This window comes from Mangifera indica, chromosome 18 (genome assembly GCF_011075055.1).
Source record: "Mangifera indica cultivar Alphonso chromosome 18, CATAS_Mindica_2.1, whole genome shotgun sequence".
Lineage (NCBI taxonomy): Eukaryota > Viridiplantae > Streptophyta > Magnoliopsida > Sapindales > Anacardiaceae > Mangifera > Mangifera indica.
In genome coordinates, this window is record NC_058154.1 from 11,833,749 (window position 1) to 11,849,637 (window position 15,889).

At 33.6% G+C, this 15,889-nt stretch overlaps 1 protein-coding gene across 1 annotated transcript in view; it reads left to right on the plus strand.

Moving 5' to 3' along the window:
• LOC123201931 (receptor-like protein EIX2) overlaps positions 1 to 15,889 on the plus strand; it is a 29,673-nt gene that overhangs the window by 13,002 nt on the left and 782 nt on the right. The gene's annotated exons all lie outside the window — the stretch shown is intronic.

Genomic DNA, 15,889 nt, shown 5'->3' on the forward strand with positions numbered 1-15,889 from the left:
GTGTCAGCTTAATTAGTTTAACTTGTAAGCTATATAGCAGATAACCTTATGAATAATTAGATGAGTTCGAATTAAATATAAAATAATATTTAATCATATGATAATATATTTTTTATGTATCTAAAAGTATGTGTATATAATATTATTCTTTCTCAATAGTTAGTATATCAGTTGTAATCCATTTACGTTATATTTATTTTTATAGAATTATGATTTCATTTCAGATTGTATTATAATATTTTATATCAAACAAACTTTAATCATTAATATTTAGTCGGTTCATAAATTTTTTATAGTATCAAAACAGAGAAAAATACTCTTTTACCCTTCAATCATTAATATTTGGAAAGATTCTTTTAAGCACTCAGATGCAAGGCTTTAATGCATCTTGTTTTAGTGGCAATGAACTTTATGATCTTCCCCTTCCTAATGATTGTACCATGAGTTTTCCAACACCCAGCGATCAGAACAGAGGAGAAAAAAAATGGTAACGAAGATGGAGTAGATTGGTTTTATGTAAGTATGGCTCTTAGATTAGTTGTGGGATTCAGGAGTTTTATAGGACCTCTATTCTTCAACAGGAGATGGAGGGGCATGTGTTTCCAATTCCTGAATCGCCTCCAGGACAGACTGGGCAGTGTTGTAAGAAAATGTTTCTAGACTTTTTGTGTTTCTCTTTTGATCTTTGAATGTTTGGAGCTTATGTATTTTGTATTTTGCATAAAAGGATGTGATTTATGCAATAGATGATGTTAATTTATCTATCTATAATCACTGGGGGTGTCATCAATGTCTGGCCAGAATCTGGTTCAGTGCCTCCTTCATATCTGACCCCATTTTGCAGAGTTTTGTTCAAGATTTTTTTTACGAATTGGTTGCCTTTTTTGCATGATTCAACTGTAAGAAGTGACCAAGCCTATTTATTATTATTATTATTTTGCCCTAGCTACCAAGAAGAGATTTGATTTAGGAAGCGTCATTTATGAGCAAATTCTAGTTGAGCTCTCAGCAACAGCAAATCCAAAGCTCTGCCCTATCCATAGCTCGTTCACAAGATAATAGCTCAGCAAAGCCTACAATTTTTCCCAATGAAGTCAATTTTGAGATTAAGTCAATAAGAAAACACTAAAATTACCACACCAAACCAGATTTAGGTTTTAAACAAAATGCATAAAAGAGTTGGTTGTTTAAAAATTTGAAGATTTCCATTTTGTCATTTCTTTTGTAGAAGCAAGGGTGAAAGGAAATGAAAAAATTATTGTTAAAAAGGGAATACAAACTAATTAGGCTTTGAAAGTGAGTGCGCATAATTTTATTAATTACATAAACTAATTAGGTTTTCAATGTAAAAATTTGATGATACTAAACATTGTTTACTGGGTTTTCACCCAATCAAGGAGCTGATATAGGCCTTGCTTGACTATCTGAGTGAGTTGACCATACACAATTCGGCCGGTTCAAACAAGAAATCAAAGGAAAAACATTGAAAAATTTGGCCATTATTTCTTTTCTTATATTCTTATCAGTTTCTTTGCCTTTTCATCTGCATCTTCCTTTTTTAACTCATTATATATTGGAAATTATGAAGAAAACCTTGAGGAAAATGTGTTTGAAGACCTCTCCCATGCAATAATTTGTTTTAATATCAATCAACGAAATAATTTTTATCTTTTCATTCCCCAAAATGTTGTCTTCTTATAGTTGACTTGGACTCTACTCTCTTAGAAGTACTTGAAGATTCCCAGAAATTTCAAACCATCGATAGTTTTCCGGTAAGAGCATTTCCTCAAACATATAAGTTTTTCCTTTTGGAGAACAAAAATTAAGCAAACCATGAGAATAGTTATTGCCTTTATCTTCATCGCTATAGCGACCATCAGCATTTGCTTCTGCAGAGGAAGCTCTTCTGTTGGTTGCCTCCAAAGCGGAAGACTTGTAACATTAAATGTCATGACGGATTTTCTAACGACTTGTGATAAATTGTATCTGCTAACAACTTCTTATGATTGATACCTTTATTAGAATGATCGTTCTTCATAAGTTTGCTAGAAAGGCAGAATCTTGTAATTTCGAATGGGCAAACTATGAACATCGTATGCACATCATTCGTGGCTTTGAGAGTTGGTCACTACATTTCAAAGCACAGTTTTTTTATCTGGATAGGTGTCCCCTTCCTATTTGTGTGTGATGGATATTTAAACCAGCTTTCTTCCTTGATTGGGTGAACCTACATTTTTTTTATATTGCTTCTAACGATTTATAATACTGGGTTCTATGTTTATTTTGCTCTTCACTAAATTTCCTGCAAATAGTTTATGATAATAGATCATGGGGCACGATTTCTATTTGGTTCTTGAAAGGATTTTGAGGCCATAGACTTGTGGGAATCTAGTCGATAAATAGTACAGGGGGAGCTTGAACTATTCTAAGTGGGGAGAAGTAGGCTATAGTCAGTATGTTTGTAAAGAATCTATTTGAGAAAATTGTGAGTGATTTTGTTCAAGGTCTCGTAGATGTAGGCCGATTTTATTGTCAAACATGTAAAATTCTGTTATGAAATTTCGAAGCTCTCAAATCAATCCCATATCATTCAGTCTAGAGATAAGTTTCAGCATCATCTCCCCTATCAACAATAACATTGGTATTTTGAGAGGGTTTGTCTTTTCATTGAGTGAAAAACTATGAATGAGCACTCAAATTTATAGGTAAGCGATCATTTGTTTAAATAAATAATTGGATAAAGGTATAATATCCAAATTTATCTCATTTTCTTTTTAAGAACTGAGATAATTCTTTTTCTAGTTTAAAAATCAAATTTTGTTTTATCTCTTCACCCCATCTTAGTCTTTACCTTTACCTTATCAACATATTTTAAACTTGAAATCAAATGTATATTACATAAACTAATTAGGTTTTCAATGTAAAAATTTGGCGATAATAAAAATTGTTTTTAGACCCGGACGTTCACCTAATCAAAAGGCGAATTCAAATCTTAACTAGTCTGATCAGCAAGATATATTTGTGACATAGATAAATAAATAAATATGTATTAAGTACTTTTATTGGACAGCTTCAAACATACATATTTTCAGTTTAGTGGTAATTGGGACCAATTGCATTCTAGAAACCCATAGTTTGAGTTCTTTCATCCTCGATAGCTGGTTTCAGCCATGCTTGACTATATGATTGAGTTGACCATACACAATATGGCCGGTTCAAACAAGAAAACAAAGGAAAAGCATAGAAATTTTTTGTCATTTTTTCCATCCTTTTCTTATCAGTTTCAATTTCTTTGCCTTCTCATCTGCAACTACTTTTTTAACTCATTATATATTGGAAATTACATAGAGAACCTTAAGAAAAGTGTTTGAAGACCTCCTCCATGAAATAATTTGTTTTAATATGAATCAAGGAAGTAATTTTTATCTTTTCGTTTCCCAAAATGTTGTCCTCTTAAAATTGACTTGGAATCTACTCTCTTAGAAGTACTTGAAGGTTCCTAAAAATTACTTGCGACTCTTCAAATTGAGAAAATATTCTTTAAATCTTGAAAGGAAGAAAAATCAAATTAATTTTGATTTTGTTGTCTTCTTTTAATTGTCTTGAAGTCCACTCTGTTAATAAGGCCAACTAATATTATAAGAATCTTTGTCTTGATCATGTGTAACTGATAGCAATGTCTGCATTTACTAAAATTTTCTAACTCAATTGACTATGCCGGCCAAAGATGATCCTTGTTCATTGGTTATTGTTTCCAGCTCCAACCAGCTCTAGTTTTCCCACCTGAATATATTATTTTTAAATAGACATTGTCAGTTAGGAAAATAAAAACTCTTTCACTTATTTTTTGTTACAATATATTGACAAGAACTTCATGCCGCTTTCCCACTAATTTTCTGGTTTCAAATGGTTCCCATGTTAAGTTTACACTGAATATTATATGTTAACAAAATGCAGTATAAATATTTTTTTATAAAAGGTAGCGTACAAACATAATTTTAATGGTTTGTTTTATTTTGTTTTGGAAACAAGGTGGATCAGTCTAGTACCTTTTATAGAAAATAGTGAAAATTTATTATTATTATTTTTAAACAAGAAGAAATATATGACGGCAATTTTTCTATTTCAGGAGCAGGCGTGCACTCTTCTTGCACAGTGCAAAAGCCCCACCAAAACATTACCCAAGTATCGAAAGCAAAGTTCGTTCATTCATTTATTATAATAGCTCACTTGGTCAAGCCCAACAACATATTCCCAAACATTAAAAAAAATCTAGAATAATTTCCTAAAAACACTGTAAATTTTTTCCCAAAGGCAATCCAAAAAACGGCAACACATATATCTCCATCTTTTTTTAACGAGAAGAGGACCGATGAAACTCCAAAAGCCCACCACAAATCCAAGTGTCATGCTGACATAGAACCAGTTGGTTTTGGAACAATCACAGTACAATTCTGAAGCGGAGGTCCACAAAGTTCATTGCCATTAAAAGAAGAGGCCTCAAAGCTTTGTAGTTGAGTGCTTGAAGGAATTTTCCCAATTACGTTGTTGTTGGATAAGTTCAAGCGGCTCAAGGCTGTCAAATTTGACATACTCTCTGGGATTTCACCAAAAAGATGGTTTGCAGATAAATCAAGTCTCTATTGATCTCATGTGACCAATATCCTCAGGGATTGTCCTGTAAAAGAATTGTCTGACAAATTAAGCGTTTGCAATGCTCCCAGATTTGTCACTTGTTTAGGTATCTCGCCTGAGAAACTATTATGAGAGAGGTCAATAAGTCTTACCAGATTAAGAGTGGTGTGATATTCCAACATACTCCCTTTTACCACAACAGACATATCTTCAACAAACAGACCAGGAAAAACATCTGAATATAGAATTCTGTTATCTATTTTGGAGAAGTTTATTGCCACCAGGGCACCGATGTTGCTGATGCAGCTTGGTATTGTTCCAGAAAGGTTGTTGTAAGCAAGGTCCAGAATTTGTAAAAACACAAGATGGCAAAGATCAGTCGGGAAAAGTCCATGGAAATTATTCGAATGCAGGTTGAGAATCACCATATCTGGAAACGAATTCCCAGTCCATGTTGAAAGATTTCCAACCAACTGATTTTCACCAAAATCGAGTACCTGTAACTTTGTACAATTTGTAAGAGATAAAGGGACTGCTCCACAGAGGCTGTTCTTGCGAAGATGAAGGGACTTGAGAGAAGTCAAAGTTCCCATGGAGACAGGAAGGACACCACTGAAGTTATTGTTATCCAAATTCAGAACAGACAAGGATTGCAAATTCATCCAGCAATCAGGCAACTCCCCATATAAATGATTATATCTAAGGTTGAGAATTAGAGTTGCGCTTGACTCATTTTTCCCAGAACATAAAAAGTGAGACATAGATCCTGACAAACTATTGTTGGAAAGATCTAATCCAGTCAGATTGGAGGATACCAGAGGCAATGGACCTGAAAATTTATTAGAACTCAAGTCAAGATACTTCAATTTGGTGCCCTCACTCAAATTTGGAATCTCCCCACGGATTTGGTTGTTGGAGAGATTTAAAAAATAAAATTGGTGGATAGATTTCCAAAACCACTTAGGAATTGTATCTGAAATTCCTGCATTCGATAAATCCAGAGAATATAAATATTTTTGTGAGCGAACCCATGAAGGAAATTGAAGCCCTAAATGACAAGATCCCAACAGCAAAGATTTAAGCTGAAAAGAAGGAACCCAATCCGGACTAACTTTCAGCACCAATGAGTTTTCTTTTACAATAAACTGACGCAGTCTTGTGAGATTAGTAAAGTGAATCTGAGATAGAGTTCCATTCAGCTTATTACGGGAAATATCTAGGACTACTAGTGATGAAAATTCCCCTAAAGAAGATGGAATAGGGCCAGAAATAGAGTTGCCTTGCAAACAAAGAAACTGCAAACTTTTAAATTGCCCAAGTTGATCGGTAATCTGACCCCAAAGTTGATTGTAACTTAAATCTAATGACTCCAGTCTCTCATAAACACATGTAGAGAGAATATCTAAGATCTCAGACATGTCTTGACTCAAACCAAGAGCTATCAGATAAACTGACTGCAGGTTGCAAAGTCTTCCTAACGATTTCGGAATTTTTCCTTCAATTCTAATATTGATGGAAAGATCAAGGAAATTGATGGAAGTCAAGTTTCCAATAGCAGTAGAAATTGTACCTTGCAACATATTCCATCTTAAATCAAGATGCTTAAGATGGTTAAATTTGTACAACCAAACGGGTATTGAAGAATTGAAACTGTTGTAAGATAAATCAAGAAACTCAAGAGAAGTCAAGTTTTGAAGTCCAGTGGGAATTGGACCTGGGAAAAAATTAGAACTTAAATCAAGGTACACTAAGTTACCAAGACTAAAAACCCAAGAAAGAATCAAAGTGTTCAATAGGTTGCCAGAAAGATCAAGTTCGGTCAGAGATGAAAAATTTGCACTGGTTATAGGAGGAAACTGACCAAGTTGACAATGGGGCAATCGTAACACTACTAGAGAAGGAAGTGTATTTATCACCTTCAACAAATTATCATTGAATTTGCTAAGTTCCACTGAGTCCAAATCCAGATACTTCAATGATGAAAGACGAGACAACCACCAAAATTTCTCTATGTATGTATTTGAGTCGCCACCAAGGTCAAGATACTGCAGTTTGGAGAGATTTCCAAGTTGGTGAGGAACCCTTCCATGGAGTCTGTTGTTAGAGAGATTAAGATATCTCAATTTCTCCATTGAACCAAGAAATCCGGGAATCTGAATTCCCTCAAAATTATTATCGCTCAAGTCCAAGGAAACCAAATGCTTCAAATCAAGCAAAGAGGGATTTATCTGGCGCTCAACTTTGACCTCTGATAAGCATCATCATGTTCAGGATAAACAATATATTCAGCGCAAGCAACGCTTTCAGCATCAGATGTATGATCTTTCAAATCACGATTTCTAAGGTTGAGCTCAAGAACATGGTGTGTCAAGTTGTCACAAACGACACCAGCCCATGCACAGCAATCTCCATCACCTTTCCAAGAGCCAAGCCGGTTGGTGGGATCTACGAGGTCATCTTTGAATCTTAAAAGTACTTCTCTCTCACTTTGTATGCAACCCAGAAAAAAGCTTCCATTGCAGAAGCCAATGTTGATGGTTGCAATGGAAACTAACTGCAGGAAAAGAGCTACAAGAACAGCACTCATGATTGGTTTCTTTACATCGGACACTTGGAAACTGGTTGCTGCATATTTATAGTTTACGTATAGCAATACACTCAGTATTCCTATTCACATTATAATTTCAAGACACGTAAACACACATTTCAAACCTACCAATTTAGACCCAGGATCTACTAGAAAAAATTGTTAAAAGAGTACATTTCTAATAAAACACTAGGAAATTTCCGTTTCATCTTTACATTGAATCTTGAGTCAAAGACTGACTTTGATTTTTCAAGTCAGCGCACACTCTAGGAAACTTCTCAGAAAAAATCAAACAATGCTATAGTTTGTTTTGATATAGTAATCTTAAGATAATATCTCCCCATATTTCACTGTGATGACTTCTAGAAGAGCACCTAAGATTAAAAGTCTTCACAATTATTTAGTTTCAATATATGACCACAACAGCAGAGAATTTTGTTAAAGTTATAGCCACTCTTTCTTGCAAGCTCAAAATTTGAAGTTGTATAAATAATTGAAATTACTAAATTCATGTTATCTATAAATTTTATTCTAGCCTTCTTTATTGTAAATTCATCTCATCTATAAAGCCTATCTTTAGTAAGTCAGGCCTGCAACATTTGTTCATAATATAGCTTTAATCAAAAGCCTTAGAATTGAAGATCAGGACTTCGTTTTATGAGAGTTTTAGAAATTTACTTATTATTGCGAATCCTTACTCTGTGCAATCTGTTGACTGAAGCAACACAAGGGAATCCTAAAGCCAACTGAAGAGAGGAAGTACTTTTGATTATTCAAAGAGGTTCATATACATTGAATGAATAATGCCCCAACAATGAAAATATGCCAACAAATGAAATTCTGAAACAACCGAGGCAGTGGTATATCCTTTTACCCTGCTCTGCCGACCTGTATCTAGATGGCCTCAGTCGACACTGGTGGTTCTACCATACTCAAAGTTGACGGGACTGCAATGGCATAAACCAAGGATTTGCATGGGAACGTTTGAAACGGAGTACTATATATTTATAGTTAACATATAGCAATATCCTTTGATTATTCAAGTCAGTCCACATACTAGGAAACTTCTTAGATAAAATCAAACAAGCTATAGTTTGTGTTGATATAATAATATTAATATCATATCTCCCCATATTTCACTGTCATAACTTGTTGAAGAGTACCTAAGCGTAAAAGTCACAGATTCACAGGTAGGATCATGAATTCTTCAAAGATAGATTCTTTCTTCATGAATCATCACGTATCTTAAACTATAAACATAACCTTGAGTATATAGTTAGACAAGAGAAATATATGATGAAGATTTTCATGCTTGAAGGTGTAACATCCCTGGTCTAATAACCCCGCTCACTATCAAGTTATTATCCACTTTGGACACACAGTCCATCATGGTTTTGCTTTTGGGCTTTGCAACCTAAAACGCGTCTTAATAGTTTAAGGAGCTCACAGACTATTTAACCAATCAAATTCTCCCACCACTAACCGATATAGGATACATAGACAGAGTACAAATAGACCCAACATCTCTCCTATGTTTTGTCGATGTGGGATTTGCCTAAGAGTATCACAGAAGGACTTTTGCCGGTTCTCCTTTTAATATGACCTAATTCTTGTTCTTTCCTGGAGTTTAATTAATAAATATTGTCAATATGGATCCTTTTTTATTCAAGCTGGAAGTTAGAATCCTTACTTTTTCAGCTCTAATGTTATAAACCATAAATCCCTGGAATTATCTATGGAATCTTGAAAAAGCAGAAGTTAGAAAAATTAAACCCTTTCTATGTTTGTCCTCTTCTAGTTGACTTGGAGTCCACTCTGTTTAGGGGACCTACTAAATTTACCAATATTGGAAAATTCTTGTAAATTTAGGTTCTCACTGTAAAAATATAGCTCAAGGTCTTGATTGATCGATCGGACTGGTGATATGACCATGAAATGAATGACATAAATAAAATCATTTATAATTATATATTAAGTATATTTATTGAACAACATAAATTTACCAAGTCCAATGGTATCTGTGACCAATCACATGCAAAAAAGATACTTTCATCAGATACAATTTGATTGGTTCAATTATGAGTCCATTAGATACAATGAGTAAAATGTATTTTGCCCTAAACCTGGATGGGACTAAACATTAGGTCATAGTCAAACTGGTTCAACCATTCAATCCGATCTAAGTTTTAAAACAATAACAATGACACTGAAGTACAAAAAGCTCACATGGACAAAAAGTAATATCACTTTCACAAAAGTGTTTCTATGTGCAACGGCAAAAGCCTTATCTTTCTCACAAGTAAAACCATAATTAATTCGTAGATGCCATTTTTTTAAGCACCATAAATTTGAAATTACTTTGTATTTAATTTAAAATCATTCAGTTATATAATGACTTATCTGTATATCCAAATTATATATCAAAAGTATGTATATATAGTTTTATTGATCCTAAAAACTTTGAGAAAACATGTTTGAAAACCTCTCTCTCCCATGCAATAAAACTATACATGATAACATATATAATCATATGATAACACATTATCTATTTATCCAAATTATATGTCAAAAACATGTTCACATAACATTACTTTTTGTCATAATTACAATCAGTAAAATATTTGTTGTCTTTTCCTTCTCCAAAATGTTGTCCTCTTAGAATTGACTTGGAGTCTACGAGAGGTTATAAAGGGAGTCTTTGGTGTTTACATGCATCCAGAATTTTTTCAACATTTACATAACATCACACCTTAAAAAACTATTGTCATGACTCGTGAGATATGGGCCGATGTTAAATATGACACTAACCAAGTTCATAATAGAAATCACCGATCCCTAAAAGCTCTGCCCAGAAACCCTTATTTGACGCCAAGGGATCCACTCCAACTTTTGCACACATCTCACGAAACTGCGACCTGAATGTGGGGTTCTTGCGTATATCATTCTGCATCAACCCATTTCAACTATTAGCTCAAATAAATTTTTCCCAATGAAGTCAATTTCAAGGTTAAGTTACAAAGATTACAATAAAATTACCGTATGCTCTAGCACCTCCTCCGCCAACTAAGCCTTCCACTCAACCAGATTTAGGTTTTAAACCAAATGCATGACAGAGTTGGTTGTTTAAGATATTGAAGATTTACATATTGTTCATTTCTATTGTAGAAGCAAGGGTGAAAAGAATTGAAACAACTATTGTTAAAAAGGGAATATAAAAGATGTTTCATAGAATTGATGATAAGGAGGAAAATCCTCCCCAGGAAGAAAATCCTCAAGCTAATTCAGGATATGAACACGGAGACTCAGAGGCCAAAAGACTGATTCCACAATTCTCCATATTCTTGAAACTCAACTTCTGAAAGTCAATAAACCTCTAGCAGAACAGGTTATAAAAAGATGAATCCACTGAATCATCTTCTACTGATCCTTTTTTCCTATTTTTACTATTCTTCTGATATTGATCCATTTATTGTCACTCTATCTACCAATGTTACTAAGCAAACCAAAAAGTGAACTTTGAAAAAGAGTATTGCTACGAGGCCAGATTATGTAGAATTTCGCATGTCATGCAGAAACAAATGATCTTTGGCAAACACTATAACAACGATTAGGATTAGGGTTAGTGTGCTACTACTTTCATTCTTTCTTTCTTCCCTCTTGGATTACCACCATTTTATTTTTATTGCATTGATTAAAACCTCTTTTTTTATTACTGATGAACTTGTCTGTTGAACATATAGATCTATGCCGAATAATGGACATCTCTGTAAATTTGGATTGAAAAATTGTTTTTCTTCTTTTGAATGATTTAGACTGTTTCCTGTGACGAACACTTGTTTGTTGAAAAAATTGAACTATGTGCCAACTTGTGATAAGTGTAGGGTGTTCACCCAATCAAGGAGCCAAACGAGGCCTTTGCGTGGTGTGATGTAGATAAATAAATAAATATATATATATATATATATATATATATATATTTATTTAATATTTTAATCGAGAACTTTAAACATACATATTTCTAGTCTAGTGGCATTTGTGACTAGTTTTAGCCTTGCTTGACTATTTGACTGAGTTGACCATACACAATTCGGCCAGTTCAAACAAAAAATCAAAGGAAAAACAATGAAATTTTTAGCCATTGTTTCCTTATTTTCTTATCAGTTTCAGTTTCTTTGCTTTCTCATCTGAATCTCCTTTTTTTTTAACTCATTATATATTGGAAATTATCAAGAGAAATGTGTTTGAAGACCTCTCCCATGCAATAAATTGTTTTAATATCAATCAATGAAATCATTTTGATCTTTTCACTCCCAAAAATGTTGTCCTCTTATTATTGGCTTGGAGGCTACTCCCTTGGAAGTACTTGAAGATTCCCAGAAATTATTTGCGACTCTTCAAACTGAGAAAATATTCTTTAAATCTTGAAAGGAAGAAAGTGAGAAAGATCAAATTAATTTTGATTTTGTTGTCCTCTTTTAATTGTCTTGAAGTCCACTCTATTAATAAGGCCAACTAAAATTATAAGTATTTTCCAAATTGTTTAATTAAATACTATTGATCATGTGTAACTGATAGTATTTAATTTGCCGGCCACAGATGATCCTTGTTCATTTGTTATTGTTTCCAACTCAATGATATATTTTATATTTTTTCATTCTCAAGAATGTTGTCCTCTTATAATTAATTGACTTGGAGTTTACTCTCTTGTAAGTGCTTGAAGATTTCCACAAATTATTTGCGACTTCAAACTCTGAAAATATTCCATGAAATCTTGAATGGAAGAAAGTAAGAAAGATCAAATTTCGATTTTGTTGTCCTCTTTTAATTGACTTGAAGTCCACTCTGTTAACAATGCGCGGGTCTGTGGAGTTCTCTAGTGGCTTGGAATCAATTTTTGTCACTTACTTTTCTTCGGGAATTTGTGGAAATGTCTTTTTTTTTACAATAAAACTAAGTATACCTAATTTTGAGTTTTAAGATACTCTATGTCAAGTAATGTTAAATTAAAGATAAGATATCGTTAAATTATATAATAACATATCATCCAATTACTCAATTAGATTCTCGAAAGTGAATATTCAATTGTTCTTTTCTTTATCAATGTCTGCAATACTCTAGTCAACTTGAGGTGCTCCATGACTTATGTGGCACCCTTTTGAGCTGTTGGATTGAAGTTTGTGATCAAAATTCTTCCATCTATTTTTGTCTCTTCGTGAAGAGTGCAAGAGATCAATAAAACTATGCAAACAATTTTTGTTCATAAAAAATAATGTGTCATCATATGATTAGATTGTTTTATTTTTACTTTTCAATTATTCAATTACATAATGATACGTCATTGTTTATACGTAAAATTATGTATAAAAATTGTACAAACAATACTGCTAGCAAGAGATACTTCGGTTGCTGTGTAAAAACTAGAATTTTAGAGTAATATTCAAAGTTGCAAGCATCTATTCTTCTAAAGATACCAGGAGAAGGAGAGATGCCTCACTACATTTCTCAAACTTAACTTTCACTTCTATGGTTAATCTAATTTTAATTTTGCTGTAATTTTATTTTTATTTATTAAATTTTTATAATAAAATTATATTTATATTTAATTAAAATAATAACTAAATTCTAAAAATCTATTGCAACTATTTTATTCATACCCATCAAATTATCATTTGAAGAGAGTCTGAGTTCACTTCTATGCAAATTGAGCTGAGTTTAAACTCTGTTTGGCTCGAATCCAACCTAAATGCCACCACTGCCCATCTTGTTACCAAGAAAATTTGCAAGAAAATTTTTTATGGTAGTCGAGAGATAGACTTAAATCACATGAAACTAAAGAGAGAATAAATAATTTTCTATTCATCTTATAATCATTTTTCATTTATAGTGAAAAGAACTCAAAAGGAAATTCATCAAAGTATCTGAAATTAAAGAACTTAGAAACTTGAATAAACTTTAAAACATTACTATTTAGTTTAAAAAATAATGAAGAAGAACTGTTGTTTATACAGTGAATTAATTATCCTTGATTTCTGACACCTGTAAAAACAAATTATGGTCCATTTCTCTCATTTGCAATTCTTTAAACTGAGAATTTTAAAATCATGAAAGGACGAAAGTTAGAAGGATCAAAGTTCAATTTCGTTGTCCCCTTTTCATTGTCTTGGAATTCACTCTGTTAATGGGGCCAGTTTCTGGCTCGAACCACTTTGATTTTTCCCATCTGAATATTTTATTTTCGGAGAGACGTAGTAAGTCAGAAAAATAAAAAGCCTTCACTTATTTTTCGTCGTAAAATATTGACTAGAAACTTCATGCAGCTTTCCCACTAATTGTTTGGATTCAAATGGTTCCAAAGAATATTTTATGTTAACAAAAAGCAGTGTAAATATCAAACCATTGATAATTTTCTGGAATGCACATATCCTTAAAACATATAAGTTTTTTCATTTTGGATAATACAAATGCAGCAAACCGTGAGAATAGTTGTTGCCTTTGTTTTCATGGCTGTAGCGACCATCAACATTAGCTTCTGCAATGGAAGCTCTTCTGTTGGTTGCCTCCAAAGTGAGCGACTAGCACTTTTAAGGTTCAAGCAAGATCTCACTGATCCTGCCAATCGGCTTGTCTCTTGGACTTCTGATCGTGGAGATTGCTGTACATGGTCTGGTATTGTCTGTGATAACTTGACGGGCCATGTGATTGAGCTCAGCCTTAGAACTCCCCCGAAGAAAGAGGTTGTGTCTCCAGCTGAATATGATGCACGCCAGAGGTCAAAGTTGCATGGTAAGATAAATCCCTCTTTGCTTGATTTGAAGCATTTGCGTTCCTTGGACTTGAGCGATAACAATTTTGATGGAACAGAGATTCCTAGATTTCTTGGGTCTATGCAGAATTTAAGGTACCTCAATCTATCTATGAATTCATTCCAGGGTATGATTCCTCCCCAACTTGGAAATCTCTCTAATTTACAGGTTCTTTGCTTGGGTGATTATTGGGGAAGAACGTTATCTGTTGAAAATATTTGGTGGTTATCTCGTCTTTCTTTGCTGGAACACCTTGATCTGCATGTGGATCTGAGCAATTTCTCCGATTGGTTACAAGTGATACACACTCTCCCTTCCTTAGTAGTGATAAAATTATCATACTGTAACCTTCATCACTTTCCTCCCCAACCTATTGCAAATTTTTCATCTCTTGCCTCCCTTGATCTAAGGGGAAATTATTTCAAAGGTCAAATCCCTGATGGACTTCAAAACTTTACTTCCATTGGACATCTTGATTTATCTGATAATCTTTTCAATTCCACAATGCCTAGTTGGTTGTACGGACTTAGAAATCTTGAGGAACTTTTCCTTTCGGGCAATATCTTGCAAGGCTCGATGGATGGCCTAAGAAACCTGTCATCTATCAAAGTGCTTTATCTCGCAGGAAATAATTTTGAAGGAGGAATGCCAGTATCATTTGGAAGACTTTGCAACTTCAGATCAATATCTCTCGCAGGGGTTAGATTGAATCAAGAAATATCTCAAGTCTTGAATATTTTCTCTAAATGTGTTGCAAAAGTTGTAGAGTCCTTGTACTTCGACGATTCTCATCTTTTTGGTCCATTGACCAATCAACTAGGACGGTTTAAAAATTTAAAATCTCTTTATTTAGCTTACAACTCAATTTCAGGTCCTATTCCAAGGTCTTTAGGAGAACTTTCATCCTTAGAAGTTCTATATCTTTCATAAAACCAATTCAATGGAACTCTTTCTGAAATCCACTTTAACAATCTCACAAGACTAATGGGATTGGAAGTATCTGGAAATTCACTAATGTTTAAATTGCCTCCTCAGTGGGTTGTTCCATTTAAACTTCTACTTTTAGGGTTAGGTTCTTGTCATTTAGGCCCTAATTTTCCATCTTGGCTTCGTTCACAAAGGAGTTTGTTTTACCTTGATATATCCAACTCAAGCATTTTTGACACTATTCCACAATATTTGTTTAAATTTCCATTAACATTTTTAAATCTCTCACACAACAAATTCTATGGCGAGATTCCAAATTTAATTCAGTCAACTCAACTTTCTTCACTTAACTTGAATTCAAATAATCTATCAGGTCCTTTACCTCAGATACCCAAAAATATGTATGTACTCGATCTTTCCAACAATGCTTTTTTAGGATTCATGTTTGCTCAGTTGTGTACTGAAATGAATGAATCAAAAAGTTTGATGGAAATACTGATTCTCAAGAAAAACTTCTTATCAGGGGAATTACCTGATTGTTGGAGGAATTGGCAACACTTAAAAGTTCTAAATTTAGAGGACAATAAATTCACTAGAACCCTTCCTTCTTCTATTGGGTCTTTAACTTCTCTACAGTCATTAAAACTTCACAAAAACAGTTTTGTTGGGGAGGTACCTTTGTCACTTCAGAACTGTACAGAGTTAGTTGAACTTGATCTTGGTGAAAATGAGTTTGTTGGAAATGTCCCTGCGTGGATGGGAGAAAGATTTTCAAGAATAAAGATTCTTATCCTTCAATCAAATAAGTTTCAAGGGCTTTTACCAAGGGAACTTTGCCATCTCACTTCTCTACAAATCTTAGATTTGGCTGATAACAATTTATTTGGAAACATACCAAGGTGTATCAGTAACTTCAGTGCCATGATGAAAGAGAGTG